The following is a 19,962-nucleotide window of genomic DNA, read 5'->3' as shown; positions in this document are numbered from 1 at the left end:
AGAATGGGCAGTACAATCTCATAAATCTAAGATCAGCACCACAAGTTAAAGGGTATTTTACAGGGTTTGCATTTGGAATAACAGCTCCCAGGATTAAATCTGGTTGGATACATAGAGTGCTTCTGTGACTGTGTATCCTGGAAGTTTTACTGTGCAAAAACACCCCCTGTTTTTATTGCACATTTATCACCCTGTAATTTTGTATTGTTCAGTTTAATTAACAAGTTTCCCTTTGCACTCTACAGCACAAGCTGCTGTTAATCACAGCTGCAAGGTCTGTTCATGTCAGTGTGCACTTTATGCATTTAATTCTATTCCTCAATAGGGTTGGAATATGAATCACAAGGTTATTATCTAATGACATGCAATCTTGAGCGCCAAGTCAGAGTGGTTTATGATTAGGTCACCCAAGCGCCAAGATGCAAAATATTTTTGTTTTATAATATATATTGAATGCCTTTTGTGAAAATGAAAAGAATTGACATTTTAGAAATATGGTTAAACATCAAAGCCACTTGTTTAAAGATACATTGAGAAGACTTGGAAAATATGTCACCACATTGAGAAATTATGGGTTCATATAGGCTGTGAATGCATTTTAGTGCTTATCCATACAAATTGATATTCATACTCATTAATTGCCTCTGAACTTGTTTTAGTTGGTCCCTATGTAGTCATGGAAATAGAAACAATGGACCTGAATTTTTTATAATCGATTTGTGCCAAAGAAGTTGTTTTTCTTCTTGGCTTTTCCATGAAAAATGAGACAAGTTCTAACTTTGCAGTTCTCAAGATCATTGAGTCAAACTGTAAACAACTTCTCAGTCTAATTTCAGTTTTTGTCTCTACCTTTTGATACAGTATCTGAACTTATAACACTTTATAACACATACATATTATTCAGCATTTGTTTTATAACTAAATAAATATTAGGCCTATTACATGGTTATCTTTCCTAATGTACACCACCCACTCGATATATCAGGGGTATCGGGGGTCCAATATAAATCCGCTATATATCGAGGGCCGCGATATAGCGAGAGACCCATAGAAAAACAAATAGGCTAACAAATACTATCTGGGCATCAGGGTCCAGTATAAATAGTCTACACAACCTGTTTTTTTTTTCATATTTTTCGTATAAAAAGCAGCACACTGTTTTAATTCATACAGCGGTGGGTAATCGCTTCTCATCAACTTCAGTCTCCAATTAATTTCATGTGTCTTCCTCTCCGTTCTCAAATACACAAACCCTCTGCATTGAAATAATCGATTCCCACCAACACAGGAGGCTTGTTGCTAGGGAGCTGACGTCACTGCCTTGTTTAGCCACACTTCAACACCTTGTTGGCTAAAATAAAAAACGCTTCAGCAAGTAGATATTTAATTTGCTTTGTCTTGTTGTGCAATGTGTGTGTATATAATAACAGTACGATATTAATGCTTTATTTTTAATTGTTTTGTATCTTGTCGTTTGTGATGTGCAGTACAAAATAAAACAAACAGTAATTTTAAGTGCCTATGTATAGTGCAGCTAAGGCATACGCAGTTAGACAGTAAAAATAGGAAGCCAACTCCAGGACCGCAATATATCCGAATCTGCAGTATAGCGAGGGGCGATATAATGAGGGGTGGAGGGTTATTTACTTTTTTGCTGCGAGAGGAGCTCCAGCTTTCTGCAGGAGACGAGACGCTTCAGTCCCGCTCCGGCAGCCGAACCTGGGGTGAGCCCATTCCCTCTTCCCCTCGCCTGACCCACTCTCGCACTTGGTTTTCTTGTCTGTCTTTTGGAACTGAACTCCTGACCGCCATTTAGCCAGGCTATTTATAGTTTAAAAACTGTTAATTAAAATGATCCATGAGTGGGAATGTTACCTTTTATTGTATTTTTGTTTTAAATTAGCGTTAATTCACAGAAAGTTAGATTTTTGCTTCAGAGAGGGAGTTATTTTATTTTGTATTTGTCAGATGTTATTTGTCCCATGGCGCCGCCCCTTTCTTTTTCAGAGAAAGTTCTTGAAAATTGATTCGTAACCAAATCGAATGCAATATCTTATAACTTTTTTTTTTTTTTAATTTGTAAAAAGCAATTGGAAATATTACTTTGAAGTTCTCAATAATTCTCAGTAACTGTCTCTATAGTAAGCAATATTGTGCGAAATCCAGCTTACATCCTACCCTAGCATATTTATGTCCAGTCAGTATCAGTCCAGTACTAGCTGTGGAAAGAACTGATCTTCTATTGGTTACAAGTAAACCCAGAAGTGGGTGCCAAGAGAGCCTCTGGCAAGTCACAGACTAATCCTTTAAACTTAAGATATTATATATGTTTTTTGTAAATTAGCAAATACGTGATACTGCTTTCATAATATATGAACCTGTCATTTAAATGCAACCATCTAGTAAAGTTATGTAAATCAATATCTATCTATATATATATATATATATATATATATATATATATATATATATATATATATATATATATAGTGTTGTTGTGTAATTTATAAAAATGATTTCTGCGTCTACTTTGTGGTCAAGTGTGTACTTGTTTGGATGTTCTAATGCTGAGGGAAGTACCGATACTAACTTTGTAATGTTTTCATTTTGACCATGTGTCACGTTTCATACCGAAAACATATCATGATTCTTTGATCTGTATTTTTGGTCATACAGTTCATTGCTGTACCATAACTGACTAAACACTGTGAAATCGCTCAGCAAATCATACTGATCGGTCTTTGGGTGAAATGAAAATGATGCATGGGAGTTCCATAAACAAGAAGTGTAGCTAGTGTATGGCCGGTCACCAAAAAACCACAAACACCTCCAACTGAGCGAATGCTGAGGACGCAGTGGACTAGGGGTTTGGTAAGTGGACTATAGGTCACGTGTAGGTCTGTTAGCCGGCACATCTCTGCCTGTGCTGTGTGACATATACAGCTACCTGCTGCATGTCAATATCCTGCTCACCATTCCACTTGCAAAAACAGAGCTGGCTATGTGTGGCTTTCTGTACTCTTGCTCATAAAGTTTAGCCTATAAATTGAGAAATCAATCGATAGAAAGATGTGAACGATGGGTAATAGCATATTTTTGAAGAACCTTTCAAGTCCTAAGTCGCCCTAGTTAAGGGTGTCTGCTAATAATTAATAATTATTAGTTCATAGTAATTACATACAATGCCCAAATGACTCATAATTATAATCTATATTTTAATTGCACTGTAGAAGTCCTTTGGGCATCATTCAGACTCTACCAAGAAGTTTATGTGCAGGCCTGCTTTCTGTCAGCTGTAAACTCAGCATACATCATTGGCAGTCACTAATTAAAAACACATTTTTACGTTAGTTGGAAGAATTTATTACGGTAATTTGTTATAAAACTAGCTACCTTAAATATGGAAAATGATTTCTAGTGTTTCCCCATCAAGTACGAAATATAACCATTACCTCATGGGCATTTTTTCTGTTTTTCACAGAAACGCAGCTGCTGGGCTCAGCAGTCCTGCACTTGACCGAGTGCACGCTTCAGGTAAAGCTGCTTGCAGTCTCAGCCACAGTGTCTCGTTGCCGCACTAGTTCTGCTTGCAGGACTCTAACAGCAGGCTTTCCTCAGTTTTCTGACTGTTGGTTAGCCAGGCATGCTATAGGTGGGCATCCCTATAGGCTGCTTCATTGGTAACTGTAGGTCCAGACCTACTCCTGTTCCTGCCGGTACACTGTACAACGAATGAGTTTACCATTCTGATTCACAAGTAGTTGTTGGGCTCAGCTTTGCTTCGGGTCTGACTGCTCACAGTCCCTCCTGCAGTGTTTCGTTGATGCCTTGGTCTCTGCTTGCAGTACCATTGCGAAGGCTGTCAGGGCTCTGGCAGCAGGCTTCCTGCAGTCTTAGGACAGTGTCGGTTTGCCTGAAGCTATATAGATGCGCATCCCTATATATTGCATCTGCGGTAACTGTGGGTCACAGACCTACGTCACTCCCGAGCTGGTACACGTACCAAACAGCGAGCATGGGTACCAAACACAGAGGATGTGTAACCTTCATTGCACACTAATGCACCTATTTGGTGCTACAGGCACTGAACCAGTATCAAACCGACCCTGTACCATTGCAGTATTGTCTGGGTTCCGACCTGCTACTGACCGGTGTTATGTCACCAATCTGGTACCAGGCAGGCCTTGTTGACAGTACTGTTGCTGTCTTCAGCAAGCTGAGGTAGCAACTGTACATTCATAATGTGCATTGCTTGCTATTTGCATAATGCCTGGGTTTATCCCTGTGACAAATGCAAGGCCAGCCTGCCTGTGGACAAGCAGATGCTCTTCCCTCACGCAAAAGAGGCACTGGTAAACTGCAAGTTTTGTGTGCAATCTCCAAGTGTACGCATAGAGAGGTGGCTGCGTTCTCAACTCATGGCTCTGTGCCAAGGGAGCGCCACGCACCTGGCTACTGCACTGCAGTTCATGCACGGTCCCCGTCCCTTTCTGGGCATGACTGCAGCATCAGTCACAGACCCACAGGACACCACTGTGGTGTCTCATGGGGTAGCAGCTCTGCTGCAAAAACAGGCTGTTCATATGATACATCCCTTCCAATTGGAGGACGGGTTCTACTCCATTCCCCAGTGGTGGTTTCAGATAGATCATTGACCTCAGGCAGATCAACCTGTATCTGAGCAGAAGAAGTTTCAAAATGTTCACCATGGTAGTCCTCAAAGACTCCTATTTCTATGTCCCCATAAAAACCAGCATACTTAAGTACCTGTTGTTCGCTTTTCAGGGAACAGCGTATGAGTTCATGAGTCTTGCCATTTGGCCTCTTTCTAGCTCCTCATGCCTTTTCGAAGTGCAGGGAAGCTATACTGGCTTCATTGAGACTCAAAGGTATCAGAGTACTTATTTGCATATCCGGCTCATTGTGCATGGTCTCCAGCTCAGGCATAGGCTCACACATAACTGTTCATTGGCCACCTTCAACGGTTGGGGCTTGCAGTGAATCATGTGAAGAGCCAGCTCACACCTTCTCAGACAGCCTCCTATCTAGGAGTGTGCTTGCACTCCAGGTCCATGCTGTCCACTCTGTTGGACAGCAGAATACAGAGAATAGCCACCTGTTTAGAGCTATTTCAGCTCAATAGAGCACTCACGGTAGTGAAGTTCCAGAAACTTCAGGGATTGACGGCAGCACGTTTTCAGACCCTACCTTTGGGTCTCCTGTGCATGTGCTCTCTGCAGGCCTGGTTTAACAGCAGTGATTTTCAGCCTGTGTAGAACCATGACCGCCTGTTGACAGTGTCTCATCACTGTCTAAAGCCACTCTGATGGTGGAAACGAGGGAGACATGTGCTTGTCCGTACAGACAGCACAACAGTGGTGGCTTACATCAACCACCATGGCGGCCTAAGGTCACCAGGTCTCCATCGCGTGGCCTGCAAGCTTTTGCTCTGGGCAAACGAGAACCTCCTCTCACTGAGTGCAGTACATCTGCTGGGCTGACAAACTGGACGGTGGACATCCTCTCAAGGAGGCTTCCTAGCACCTCAGAGTGAAGGCTTCACACAGAGGTGGTGAGCATCATTTGTGAGTGTTTCGGGAGAGCAGAGAGATATCTTTGCCTCTAAGGAATTGACCCACTGGCGGTAGATACCTTGGCAAACCAGTGGCCGAGGCAACTTTTATATGCCTTCCCACGGCTTGCCCTGCTCCCACTGTGTATGGAGAAAATCAGGCAGGATCAGGCTAAGGTGCTCCTAGTAGACCCTTATTGGCCATTTCAACCCTGATGCAGCTCCTGAGTGGCCAGCCATGGAGCCTGTCCATGCGCCACGACCTGCTCAGTCAGGCACGGGGGACCTTATGGCATCTCGACCCATGGAGCCTGCAGCTATTAGTCTGGCCCCAGAATAGCTACATTTTAGCTGTTTGGGTCTGTCCAGTAGGATTATTGACATCTACAAAATAACAGAACAGCATCCACACGTTCCCAGTGTGGGTACAAGTGGGGCATTTTTCAGGTGTGGTGTCTGCATCGTAGCTTCGACCCCATGGCAGTTACACTGCAATTTTTGCAGGACCTGTTTGACCTGTTTTTAAAGGTCTATCTCACAGCTATTTCAGCTTGCCATGTCAAAATTGACTTGGCCTCCCCAGGGCTCACTTTCTGGTGGGGCAACTTTTGAAAGGAGCTTGGCGGCTTCGGTTGCCTATGAAGGATATTGTTCCTCGCTGGAGGATTAATGTGGTGCTGGTTCACTCACAAAGCTTCCGTTTGAGCCCATGCATTCAGCTGAGCTGAAATATTTGTCATTCAAATTGTCTTTCATGCTTACTATTACCTCCGCAAAGTGAGATGCAGGCATTCTGCATTGCAAAAGCCTGCTTAATTTTTACAGAGGCCATGAAAAAGGTTAAACTCTGTACCAATTCTGCCTTTTTGCCGAAGACAATCTCAACATGTCATGTCAACCAGTCTGTGGAATTGGAGGCTTTCCATCCACCTCCTTTCCAGTGACAGGAAGCAACAGTTCCATACACTCTGCCGAGTGCAGGCCCTGGCGGGACGAAAATCTGGAGGAAGTCCGAACAATTTTTTTTTCTGCTATAGCAGACCCAATCAGGACTGCCTATGAGCTGGCCAACTTGCCTCCTCCAAAAAACCTTACTGCCCATTCCACCAGAGGCATGGAGACTTTATTCCAGGGTGCATCTGTCAAAATCTGCAGTGGTATGGGCTACTCCCCATCCTTTACTAGGTTCTACAGACTGTCGTGGATACTCAAAATCCTGGCTTAGGAACTAGAGTGTTAAGAGCAGCTTCCCAGTCTACCTTTACAACACATGCATAAAGGTGAGTTCTCCCCAATTTTTTCACCCTAGCTTCTTGTTGCTGGGGTTCCGTATGGTAACGCACCAGGCAGCCTCATAGCTTAGCCTTATAGCATTCCGGTTGTGCGGCCATCTTGCCTGTGTAATGCTCGGGTATACTTACCCATATGGTAATGGTTACATTTAATATTTGAAATTTGGAATATCAATTGACAGTATTTTTTCTTTAATAGATATTGTGTAATGTCAAAGGGTTATCAAGCAGCTGTTTCCTTGGGCTCTGGGATCAATTAGCTATTAAAACTCACTAGTGATGGGCCAAATGCACACATTTACTTCTATCTTCAAGTTGATAAGCAGGAGCTCTGATAAGAATGTCAGCCATGAATCTAAATATTATAGTTAAATATTTGTACAATATAAAATCAACAGTTTATAGAATTACAGCAAAATGCAACAGACTTTTGCAATATCATTTTGTAATTTTTTTGATTACATGATGTTAAAAAAAAAATCTAAATTATTTTCATATAGTTTAAAAAAAAAAAAAAAAAAGATCAGTCCTAAAGGTGTAGATTATAGACTTTTGGCCATAGCTGTATTTTGAATGAGGATCGTATAAGCAGGATGGGATATTTCCGATTGAATGTGATGACTGTTCACTGATGTCTTTTTATTCCCATTGAACGTGTGTTTATTGTGGATAACTGCTTAATGTGTACAAGGAGTTTTGTCCCAAGGTGTTCACATTAAGAGAAGTATTCTGTGTTAATCCCACCTGTTAGCCCTTTCTACATATTCAGCCTCAGAAGCACATGGAGTCAAGTTACCTCATCACCAGACATCTGGATATAATGACAACAATCCGTAGAACTCTCCCACAGATCCTTCTCTTTTAAATTTCACCCATCTGACCTGTCTTTATTAGATTAGGAACATTATGGTCTGTTGTGGCTGGTCTTCTGGTAATTGTCAATTTTGTCAAACCTTACTTATGCCCTCTATACTCAATATTAAAGGATTAACATATTGAACATAATAAAACAAAATCACATCACTGAAGACTAATGTTTTACAACTGCTATTCTGAACCTGCAGTCACAGATTCTCCATTGTCAAATGGAGGTTATTGTTTTAGGCTTGTGTATGTCATTTTCAAAAAGACAGTGGTTTCTGTTTCGCCTTTTCATCAGTCTAGTATGTTAGCACAGTTTTAGAAATGTTGGAGGCCATTTCAGAGTGAGTCATTCATAGACAAAATCATCTGGACATAATTTCCCAGACAAAATCTGGATTTGAGCATCGTAGGGTGTTGGAGCACCTGGCGGGGGGGGGGGGGGGGGTCTTTATGAATTATTATTCATATTGTTCTTATTAGAGTAAATAGTACTGCAGGCATGTCCTGTTGCTCGTTTGACTGGGCTTGGTTTTCCTTGTATACAAATGTAAAATCATTTTTAAAAGTCATACTACATGACGCCCTATTTCAATGGTGGCAGGTCTACAGTGAATACCCTACAATTATAGCAGTATTTCCCGGCAAAAAAGGTAATTCCATTGGATCAACTGTATGTGTTTGTCTGTTTAGACTATAGATATATAAGGAGGTGCCATCCTGTCTGTCTTTCTGTTTGGAAAGACAGTGTGTCACACTATTTTATATCTAGAGAATTATAAAATACAAGTGATGATTCATTCCTATTTTCCTTCCAATGAATAATTATATTTTTAGGCATTAAATAACATCTTGATTGATAATTGACTGGATCAAGACGAAACTGTTCATGTATCTGAATTTGTCTTTTATCAATATCATGGTCTTTAGGGCAGTTTCCTACGTTAGTTTTCAAGCCAAGACTAAAAACGCACTTTATAAAATAGGTAGTGGGTCATAAGCATCTGTTATTTAAAGGGTCAGATTGTGGCAGCTGTATGTGTGACATGCTATACAAATGTATTGTGGTTTGTTCTTTTATTCTGCTATGTACTGTACAGTGCTTTTTGATACTTTTCTATAAAAAGCACTATATAAAATGCAATCAATAAACAAATAAATAAATAAATAAGCTGTAAGTTCTCACAGTACCATCCTTATTTGGCTCACAGAGTGATTAAGGTGATACAGAATAATTGGGTTACTATATGCATCAACAGCTCGAGCAAGGTTTATACCCCATGAAAGTGGCTCATGTGGAAGTACCAATTTGCCCTGGGCATATAAAAGGAAACTTAATATTCCAATGTTAACCTAAAAAAACCAAAGGCAGGGTAGCAGCTACTTGGCAGTGACGAGTCTGTTAAGGAGATGTTGGCAGTAAGTGTGAGTGACTCTAAATGCCTTGTCTTGTGTTTTTTGTGTCACATTAATGTTTCAGTACTTGTGTTACAGCACCCGGGTGCTCTTTTCTGGGACTTGCGATGAAGGACAAGAACAGTAATCGTAAACCAAAAAGCGATATATTTCTGCCTGGTTTATATTAAGGTTTATCTAAACAGGAAATCAAAACACCTTCGAAAAGCCTGGAACATGAGTAGCGTGAAGAGTTTTTTCAAAAGCTATTATTTGGAATATCAATTGACAATATTAAATTATTCTTAGCATTAAAGTGACTGGTGTGTAAGTAGCTGTTCAAATTAAAACATGCAGTATGAGGTAGTTTTTTTTTTCCAAATTAACTGTGGGGCCTGTTTATGAAACATTAACTCTTATTTACTATAATGATCCCTCCATCTCAGATTTGATCCACTTGTAAGACTTTTCTCCTTGTACACTCTACTAATAACTGTGTACTATTGCAACCAATTAAAATGCTGTGTTGCAGTAGATTATGTTTCACTGCTGTTGGAACGACTTTAAGTTATACATAAAAGCTTTCCATCGGCATAGCAGAGAGAGCGTAGTGGAGTTCCCTGTGTGTCACACCTGGTAAAGTCGAAGACACGTGGTGTGCTGAGTGAATCATACAGTGAGACAATGTAAAATAAATTAACATCCTGGTCTGTGCTTACCCTACTGCCAGGAACCCAGTGAACTCAAGCGGACACCTGCAGGGCTGGGCTTTGTCCTCCTGATCTGTCGTGGGGAATTGCTAAGACTAGTTCTGAATATATTCAAGTGTGCGAGCAGTGGTGATTTATTTTCAAGTGTAATGAACCAAAATAAACTGAACTACAAATTCATGGGTGACAGTGAAACTTGACTGAATTCTGTCAAAATGGCCTATCCCAGGTCCATTCCTATGATTTGTGCAGAAATGCCAAAAAAATCTGTTTTGGGGGGGGGGGGGGGGGGGTAAGGGGCGACTATTAAATGTTTTCGTAGGTTTAGAATTCAAATGTCATTAGCGCACAGCTAATTTATACAAGTTCTTTAAATTGAGGTGCTATCCATAAGAAAATGAAATGTAGTATCTGGTGTCTGCGCTAAGACAACAAACTTTTGGTTTAGTATATTTTTCTCCTGTTAAACTGAAACTTGATTGAGACCATTGGCACCTAACCCATAGAGCACAGGGGGGGCAAACTATATATTTTGCCCTCCTATTTTTTTTTTGTTCTGTGTAAACACACTATTATTCTGTGTTTTGTTGTGGTTTTGCCTATAAACGGTTTAAAATGTAAAAAAAAAAATTAATAAATAAAAAGCAAAGTTATTCAGAAGACACCATAAGTCCAACAAATAAAATAAAATTTAAAACGCACCGTACACAAACATTGGTTTGACCCACAGTCTGCTCTGCACTATTTGCAACAGCTGATGTTAGTAGCAGTCTGACTGCAACAGAAGATTTTGTGGAATTTATGGAGACTACAACACATTATTCATTAAATGTAGGCCAGGTAGATGTTAGTTTTAGTTTGTTTTTATTATTTATTAATTAAATTATTTTCAGACAGACAGTTATTTGTGTATTTGTTTTTTTATTTTATTTGTTTTAATAAGTTTGTGTTGCTGTGGGGCAACGAATGGGTTTAAGTTCAACAACAACTCCAAATAAAAAGCTGTTACTGTTATTAAGCACTGGTAGTAATCTGAAGCAATGCAATTTCAAAATAACACAAGCCTGTTTTTACTTTAGTGCAGTAGGCTAGAATGTTTGTTTTTGTTTTTTCATTAAAACGTGTTGTTGTTCTTTATTGGAATACATTTTTAGCTTTCATATTAAAGCTTGATGTGACGGTGACGACTCATTCATAATCAAACCAAGTAGACATTTGTTTGCACCATTTAAGACATTTTTCAAGTCAAGTAAGCTTATTTGTGTATTAAAAACAACAAGTTTCATGTTACTTTTAAAAAGGATGTAGCTGAAATCGTAAGTTAATTAAAATGTTTGCTTGTACTCTCAGCATCATTCTGCGCACTGTCTTCCCTTATTAAAGCTCTAAAATAATGTACCAGATTGAAAGTGTGAAGAATATTTAAATATAAATATTTTAAAGCTAGCAAGAAATGACTTGGTTACATTGGACCATATTTAGAAGCGTGCACAAAGGTAAAGACACAATTTCTTAGAACAATAACACAATTTGAATGGTCCTTCATTGTTTTATTCAGCAAAAAAAAAAAAAAATAGTATTTTTTAATATAATACACCAGTGCTTCTGCCATGGCAAGTATTGTGAACTGCCTTACTTGGGGAATAATTACCTTCAAAACAACAGTACGTGCTTGTCTTTGTTTGTTTAACTAACACTTTCCTTTTATAAACTACATATGGGAATTCTAGGTGTAGCACTGTGCAGAGATGCCATTGGTGTTGGTTTTGCCATTTAGTGTTACTTGCATGTATTTACAATTAATGCGTGCTCAGTAAGTACACACTGAACATTTTATGCTGAAAAGCCTGCCCAATTGTGTAGGCTAGCAATTACTAAAACCATAACTTCAAAACAGCAAGGTTTGCTTTGTTTCTTAGAACTTAATTGTAAAAAAAATACCTATAGGTATCAAAACTGAGTAAGAAAGGTTACTGGTCCAGAGCTATACTCAAAGTGAGTATAATTTAGATTTTTGTTATTATACAGTTAAATAAATTCTTAATGCAAAAGCTTTAGTTTTTTTTTACAGTTGGTTATTAGTTATAGTGCCTTGAAAAAGTATTCAGCCCCCATCTTTTTTTTCACATTTAAGAGTCAGATTCAGAATTTGAAATAGATTAAATTGGGATTTTTTTTCCCCACTGATCTACAAAGCCTTGAGCTCCATGTTACATCAAAAGACAAATTCCAAAATTTTCAACAATTTACTAAAAATGAAAAACGGAAATTATCAGATTAAAAAAGTATTCATACCCTTTGTAATTACAAGCCTAAATTTGCTCAGGTACAATATTACCTCAACAAGTCACATAATTTGTAGATGGACTCCACCTGTGTAAGAAATGAGTAGATCATCTGCTTTAAATTAATCTGTGAGGATAAATACCGCTCTCTCTGTATGATCCCACAGTATGGTAGAGACTTTCAAAAGAAAGAATCAAAATGAAGTTGAAAGAGCATTCTAAGCAAGTCAGGGGTGTTATTGTAGAGAAGCACAAATCTGGGGAAGGGTCCAAAACCATTTAAAAGGCATTGAACATCCCTCGGAGCTCAGTGCAGTCCATCGTACAGAAGTGGGAAAAATACGAAACTACCACCACATTGCCAGATCAGGCCACCCCTCTAAACTTAGTTGCCGGACAAGAAAGGCACTTCTTAGGGAAGCTACTATGAGGCCAACTGTGACTCTGAATCAGTTACAGAAGTCTGTGGCTGCGATGGACGATGATGGTCATGTATCAACAATCTCCAAGGCATTCCACAAAAAGGGCCTTCATGGGAGAGTGGCAAGGAAGAAGCCCTGGCTGAAAAAAACCCATATCCTTGCCCACAAAGAGTTTGCAAAATGTCACCTAGACGATACTGCAGTTATGTGGCAGAACGTCTTGTGGTCTGATGAGACTAAAGTGGAACTTTTTGGCCTGAACGCTAAGCGGTATGTGTGGCGCAAATCAAACACTGCACACCAGCCAGGTAACACCGTCCCCATCGTAAAGTAGCATCATGTTATGGGGATGCTTTTCAGCAGCAGGGACTAGTAATATTGTCAGGATTGATGGGAGGATAAATGGCGCACAGTACAGATAAATCCTGAATAAAAACCTGTGCCCCTCTGTCAGAAAACTCAAACTGTGGAAGAAGTTTGTCTTTCAACAGAACAATGATCCAAAGCACACTGCCAGAGCAATACTGGAATGGCTTAAAATGAAGAAAATTGATGTCCTTGAGTGGCCTAGTCAGTCCTGACCTTAATCCCATCGAAAATCTGTGGCAAGACCTCAAAATTGCTGTCCATCATTGTTCCCCAACTAACTTGACACAGCTTGAGCAATTTTGCAAGGAGGAGTGGGCAAATATTGCTCCATCATGGTGTGCAAAATAGAAACTTATCCGAAAAGACTACTGGCTGAAATAGCTGCCAGAGGAGGTTCAACCAAGTATTGACACAGGGGGATGAATACTTAAAAAATTATGACATTTCAGTTTTTAATTTTTATTATTTTATTGTTTACTATTTTCTTTCTTTATGAGATAGTGAAGAAGAATGTGTTACTCACAAATAAAATCTAATGCATCAGAATCCCAGGCTGTGAGACTCTTAAATGTGAAAAAAGGGATGGGTGCTGAATACTTTTTAAAGGCACTGACTGTATCACCATTGAAACTTGTCAAACTCCTTAAATTAGGTTTTTGAAAGTGGTCCTTTAAAAAGTCTTTTATTGTATTGTTTTATTGAAATTTGTATCATAGCTGTATGAACCCAGTATTTACAATATATGATTGAGTTAAACAGAGACTGTGTATGATTTTTGCAGCTGAGGTTTTATAAAATTAATATTATTTGAATTGAGCATACATACAAAAGGTTTGATCAGTAACATTTCAATGTTTGTTAACTAGCCTCAAGTGATATATCAGGTTGATCCATCTGGCAAAATGACAAGTTGTATGTGAAGTCAAATTCAAATTTGCTTCTGAAAAAGTGGTCCAAAATGGCTCAGAATGCATCTGAGAGCATGTACAACCCCAGAGATTCGGGGGGCCTATGCAGACTCCTGGCCAAAAGAGTTTTGCCCCAGGAGTTTCAGTCAAAAGGATCATTGGCCACTTTCACTCATGTAAATTATAATTCAAGACATTTATTTCCTCATACATTACTTTTAAAAACAATTTCTTAAATATGGAAAATGAATTCGTTGGTGACACCACCTTCAAATGAACACATGCAAAAAAAAAAAAAGCACATCCACAGAACACACTTCTATACAGAGGGAAGGAGAAGAATCAATTAAGCATATCAGTTAACCAAACTCTGACAGACTTGCTCTTAATAACTTTCTTTTTGTTCATTGTGCGCCAAACTCCATCCTAGTTCGCAGAGGCAAATTGCAAAGTATGAACTATTAGCATAACAATGCCTGAAAATATACCACATGGATATTAATCATGGTCCTTAAACCCACAGCCAAACAAATCCCAATCACAGCATTGAAAGACCTTGCTGAAAGCTGTAGTATACAGGCATATCATGAGCTCGCCACTGTTTTTGTATGCAGGAATTATAATCATTACAGTCCTACAGCAAACAATGTAGAAGACAGACCAAGTCAAATGTATAAAATGTCACTGAGTAAACAAATTTGGTGCATTGGGTTGTACTTAAATGTAGTTAAATCCCTGAACTTTTTTTAGTGAGTTTAATTTGTGTTTCTAAAATCTTGTAAGAAAAACTTTTTTTTAAAAATGAGGCTCCTTGTCTAGATAGGAATGATTTAAAATTCACTTGTAGACCTTGTTCTAACCTTGTTCATAAGGCGAAAGAGAGCAGAGACCAGTGTTGTGTGATGCACTGCTGATGCGAATTCTGTCGCCTGTACGAGATGAGTTGAGGTCATGGGCTACTCTGAAGTGCATTCTTACAGGATGGAAGGTGGCTCTGAGCCAGGGTCGCTTCACTTGGTGTCATGACCAGGTACTGCAATGCTTGGCACTGGAAGAACAACATAATAAGACCAACAGCTTACTGCCAATATCAGCAATAGCTGCACACAGAGAATGACATTCCTCTGTCGAGGACAATTGGATGCTTCTAGAGATTGGAGAATGCAGGCAGATGTTTGCCAGCACCTTATTTTCCCACCCGAGATTGCTACAACTACCCTTCGACCTGACATTGTCCTGTGGTCAGTCTCAGCACGCCTTGCTCTCCTGGTGGAACTAACAGGGCCATGGAAGGATTCAGTGGATGAGGCATACCAGAGGAAGAAACTGCTATACTGCGTTAACCACTGAGGTGGAACAGCGGGGGTGGAGCGTCCGGGTTTATCCAGTAGAGGTGGGTTATCAGTAGGGCCATGGAAAATTCACGATTTCATGAATTTCACGGAAATCGTGTATTTTACACGCTGCGGAGCCACAGCGATGCCGCCAGACCTATAGTGCTGGAGGACAACACAGATCTGGAGGCTCCACTGCAGAACCACAGGCGCCCTATTGGCCACAGGGGTCGCTGCTGCACGGTGAGCCGTGGATTCCCCTGCCGACCCAAGCTCTCCCTACCTGGGCAGCGCTCGACCAATTGTACGCTGCCCCCTAGGAATTCCCGGTCATGGTCGGCTGTGACATAGCCTGGACTCAAACCTGCGATCCCCAGGCTGTAGTAGCTGTCTGGCATAAATGACATGCTTTTTGTTACTATGGGAACTGGGTCAAACAAGTTTTAAAACTGTTATTTACATTGTGCAGAAGTATTAGCTTACAGTGTATAATTAACAATAAAAATGCAGACAGCTGATAATAAATTTTTTAAAAAGCCAAATTCATTTCAGCAGAACATCGCACTCAGAGATACGAAAAGGGGACGTTGCATGCGGATGGTGGTATTTTGTTTTGCTCAACATGTGATCTCTTTGGATCATCTAAGAAAAGGTACTATTGACAAGCATCTAGACAGCACAGTACACAAAAACAAGAAAATAAAACTAGGAGTTCAGGCTGGACAGTTACCAAACAAGCAGGTCTGAATCACAGGGCTGTTTAAAAAGAGCACATATAGTAGAGAAGCACGTAGTGTCAACATGTTGGAATTAGTGGAAGCCTTCATTGCAGCATCAACATACTGATACAACAGCTGGACAATGAAAAATGACGATGTTTTTTAACTACAAAAATCCCCAGTTGCGGAGCCCTGCCTAACAGTGACACGCTTAGACAGTATCTCCCTAAAGTGTATGCAGCACATGAAGAATTTTTAAAAGGGGAATTGATATATTCTGAGTCTGTTTGAGTTGTGTGCGACGAGGCCACTGATGATCAAGACAACTGTGTTTTGTATATTATTACTACTGCTAATTCAGGGGAATTTACAACTCGCCTAACAGATACACTGCATCTTGTTAACCACACAATAGTAGGCCAGGCTGTCATTAAAACAATAGCGAAGTCAGCAATAACGCTATATACAACACAGTCCGTTTAATTACTGTATGAACATAGCCTAAGTTTTAAACATTTACAAAACTTGACAATGTTATCGAATTTGTCATTCAGCCTTGCTTTGTTTTAATCAGTTTTGTCTGTTTGTTACTTTTTTTCAGCCAACACATTTAAATGACCCTTGTTACATTTTAAAAGATTGTTTTAAATGTTACAATGTAAATGTTGACTCAGTAGCTACCATTAAATGTTAAAATGTTTCAACCTTGGTGATTTTCTTTGATTATTAATTTTAGGCAACTTACAATAGAACCTTTTTTTATTTTTTTTTTAATAAAATGACACTTAAGTGACAATCCGTGAAATGTATTTTTTTATTTATTTTTTATTGCCATTTGTGCATTTCTTGAAAAAGTACCGTGAATTTTCCATGGCTCCAGTTATCAGGGATTCGTCTCACACTCCATGACCTGGCTTCTCAGAGATACTGGATTGAGTGGACAGGAATTTCACCGTTGAAGTAGAGAGAGAAGGAGCAGCCGGTTGAGAAGGAAGGGTCCGATTGGGGACCTCAAAAGAGAGGTAATGGAGGAAGTTAATTTCAGTGGAAAGGAATGGATGGCTAAAGTAAGTTAACTGGGCCGGGCTTGGGTGAGGGACGGAAGGGAGAGGTGCTGGGACTCTGGCATCACTGCTAAGCCTTCCTGGGGAGTTTGGCGCTAGCTGATGAAACACAGAAGACAAGAAGTGACCTGATGACCCCTGCAAAGCCCCACCACCCAGTCCACTCCAGACAGTTGCCATGCTGAGGCTCTGGGGAGGCCACACTTTGGTTGATCCCTGGAGCCAGCATCCCTGCAGTTGTGTGTGCTAATGCGCCAGGGAGGCTGTAAATAGGCTGATCCATGGAGCCCGCGTTACACTTCAGCCATCAACTCCAGGCCAATAGGAAATCCACATTACCTGGCAGAGGAAAAGCACTCAACGCTCATATATTACAGTGAAGATACGTCTTGGTTGGTGCCCACAAATACTGTCTAATTTTATCTTGGTGAAAGCCAAGTCCATGAAGCAAATAACAGCTACTGTCATGTAATAAAAACCAAAAGCTGTATAACCACAAATGTAGACAAGCTTGACCAAAGTCTTCAATTTAAGTAATTAAAGTCCTGATTTGGAAAGGACTGAAAGAGCCACAAATAGTTTACAGGTCACATTTTTGTGAGCTGGAAAACTGAGCAACAGTAATTTATATAATGTTAATTTATATCCTGGAATTAAGGGTTAGTCAGGCAATTTCAAAATATTATTTGAAGGAAAAATGCAAAAATGGTTCCCTATCGAGTACGAAATGTAACCATTGCCATATGGGTGTTTACCTCCTGAAGACCCTGAACCTGAATATCAAAAGCTGTAAGCAGTACCTGTGATGCAGTCGTGCCCGCCCCCGAGGGCATATAAGGACTGCCTGCATGGATCACAGCATCATTTTTTCTTTCAGTGAACTGAAACCTGATGGGAGAGCCATAGACAGATGAGTGTTTTACTCGCTATTTGAATATTACACTACCGAATCCATCTCAAAAGATTCGGACAATACTGAATCCTACAAAAATTGTCAAGAAAACTGATGGAAACTGTTTAAGGGGCAAGCAATATGGGAATCAATGTGAAACAGGCATAATTACTGAACTGTACTTTATAGCATTACTAAATTCAATAAGTTACGCATTATCATTACAGCACAGTGGAAATGGGGTTCGATGGCTTAGGATGTAGACTGGTCACAGACAATTTTCGAATTGTCCTGTCCTGCTATCCTGAAACCTTTGTGTACATGTTTCTAAGTATAAATACTCTTTGGCTAACCAAACCCTTGCTTTACAGGAACGCACTGCTACTGTCAGACTGGCCAGTACATTATGTATTATTATTATTTACAGGTCACTTACTCTTTAAAGATGGGATCAATAAATCAATATAGTACCACACTGTTATTACCCATCCTTACCAAATTACATGTTGATCACTGTCTAGAGGGAATTCAAGTTCCCTTTCAATTCAAAGATGGCCACCAAAAACATTGTTATGGGATGTACGCCTGCCTAATGGTAGGTGTCACTGAGCTCTTTCTATCAAAGCTGCCGATAGGCCCCCTTCCCTCGGTGACGTCCTTCGTCCCGCCTACCTAGGGTACATAACCATCACGCAGGGAAGGATCATTCTCTTTTCGCTTCTCAAGTTGGTACGGTAAGACCTTCTGTGTTGCATTAAGCCGTTTTTATTATTTAAAAAGTGCTGCGTTGAGCTTGCTGCTAGTTCCCTTGCACTTCGTGCTGAAAGCTGGCTTGCCGCTTTTCACAGAATCAGTAGCTCCTAAATCGTAGCCTTTTTCTATTTCTTATACTGTCTTCAGCACCTGCTCGCTACGCTTGTCAGGCTGCTTCTCTTCTGTCTGTCTTCTGTTTAGTTGACTGCTGATATGCAGTATTATAAGGAGTGAGTGTATGTTTTTCACCCCCTTTTTTACGTGGGAGAGCGTTGTTACTCCACCGGGGCTAGGCCTGCCTTGTCCCCGTTGTCGAGTTAGTCCATGGGCCGCTGGTTGGGCCTTGTTGTTTTGATTGTGCTGCAGAGGACTAGCTGCAGCGCGGCTGCTTACAGCCGGACCAGCCGTTTAGTCCTCACTGAGGCTTGCCCCATTGATAAGTTGCGATATACTCAGGCTGCTTTGGCCTATCACCACGTGTGTGGGCCTTACAATCGAACAGACGGTGTGCTCGCCCCATTTGTACAGCTGTATTATTATTATTTTACTGTATTGTATTGTGTTTTGCTGTATTGCTAAAGTCAATCGCCTGCCGCGGCTTCAGCCCTGTCCCCTTGTGGTACAGTACGCGCTGCTCAGGTGTGTGACCACGTGGTCAGGGTAGGCACCATTGCACAGCTGCCCTGAGTGTTTTCTAAATACCACAGTGCGTGCTCGGCCCGTGCTACTTCGGTACCACGGTGTGCACGGTGCTCATTGACTCACAGCACCCGATACAGGCAGTGTGCCAACGCTGCACGGTACTCAGTGCACAGGGTGCCCGGCGATGCATGGTACTCAGTGCAAGCGATAAGCCCAGTGCATGCGGTACTTGGTGGAAGCGGTGAGCATTATACCCGGTGCTGCACGGCGCTCGGTGCGCACGGTACCTGTTGCCCCGTGCTTAGTGCACTCGGTGCACGCGGTGTGCATTGTACCCGGTGCTGCACGGCACACGGTATGCACAGTGTACGATACTTTGCACACGGCGCTCGGGTCACATGGTGCTTGGCCACTGCTTCTCACCTAACGCAACAGTGCCTCGTTGCCTCTGCCTGTAGACGGTGCTCCACACCGCAGTCGGCAACGCGCTGCCCCGGTCGTATGACTGCACGTAGTCCAGGCTAGACATCCCTGTCCAACTACTACGCTGTGTTTATTCTTTTTCTGTGTAAAAGCCTACATCACTTTGCAATTGCAGTGTGCTTAAACCTTACAGCGCTCGCTGTTTTGTGTTTTCCTCTGCTATTGCAGTTTAAAAGAAAAAGAGACGCTCTCCCAGCTGTGCTAGCTCCACTGTTGAGGCTTGTTTCAGCCCACCTACTCTGCGCACTGTTTTAAATACAA

General features: G+C 40.8%; 1 protein-coding gene across 2 annotated transcripts in view; it reads left to right on the top strand.

The window, feature by feature from the left end:
• The window catches only part of lmf1 (lipase maturation factor 1), a 257,503-nt gene that overhangs the window by 203,774 nt on the left and 33,767 nt on the right, over nt 1–19,962 (top strand). The gene's annotated exons all lie outside the window — the stretch shown is intronic.

The sequence above is a fragment of the Polyodon spathula genome, chromosome 26 (genome assembly GCF_017654505.1).
Source record: "Polyodon spathula isolate WHYD16114869_AA chromosome 26, ASM1765450v1, whole genome shotgun sequence".
Taxonomy (NCBI): domain Eukaryota; kingdom Metazoa; phylum Chordata; class Actinopteri; order Acipenseriformes; family Polyodontidae; genus Polyodon; species Polyodon spathula.
The sequence above is the reverse complement of the archived record's forward strand: the minus strand, read 5'-3'. Positions and strand labels throughout refer to the sequence as shown.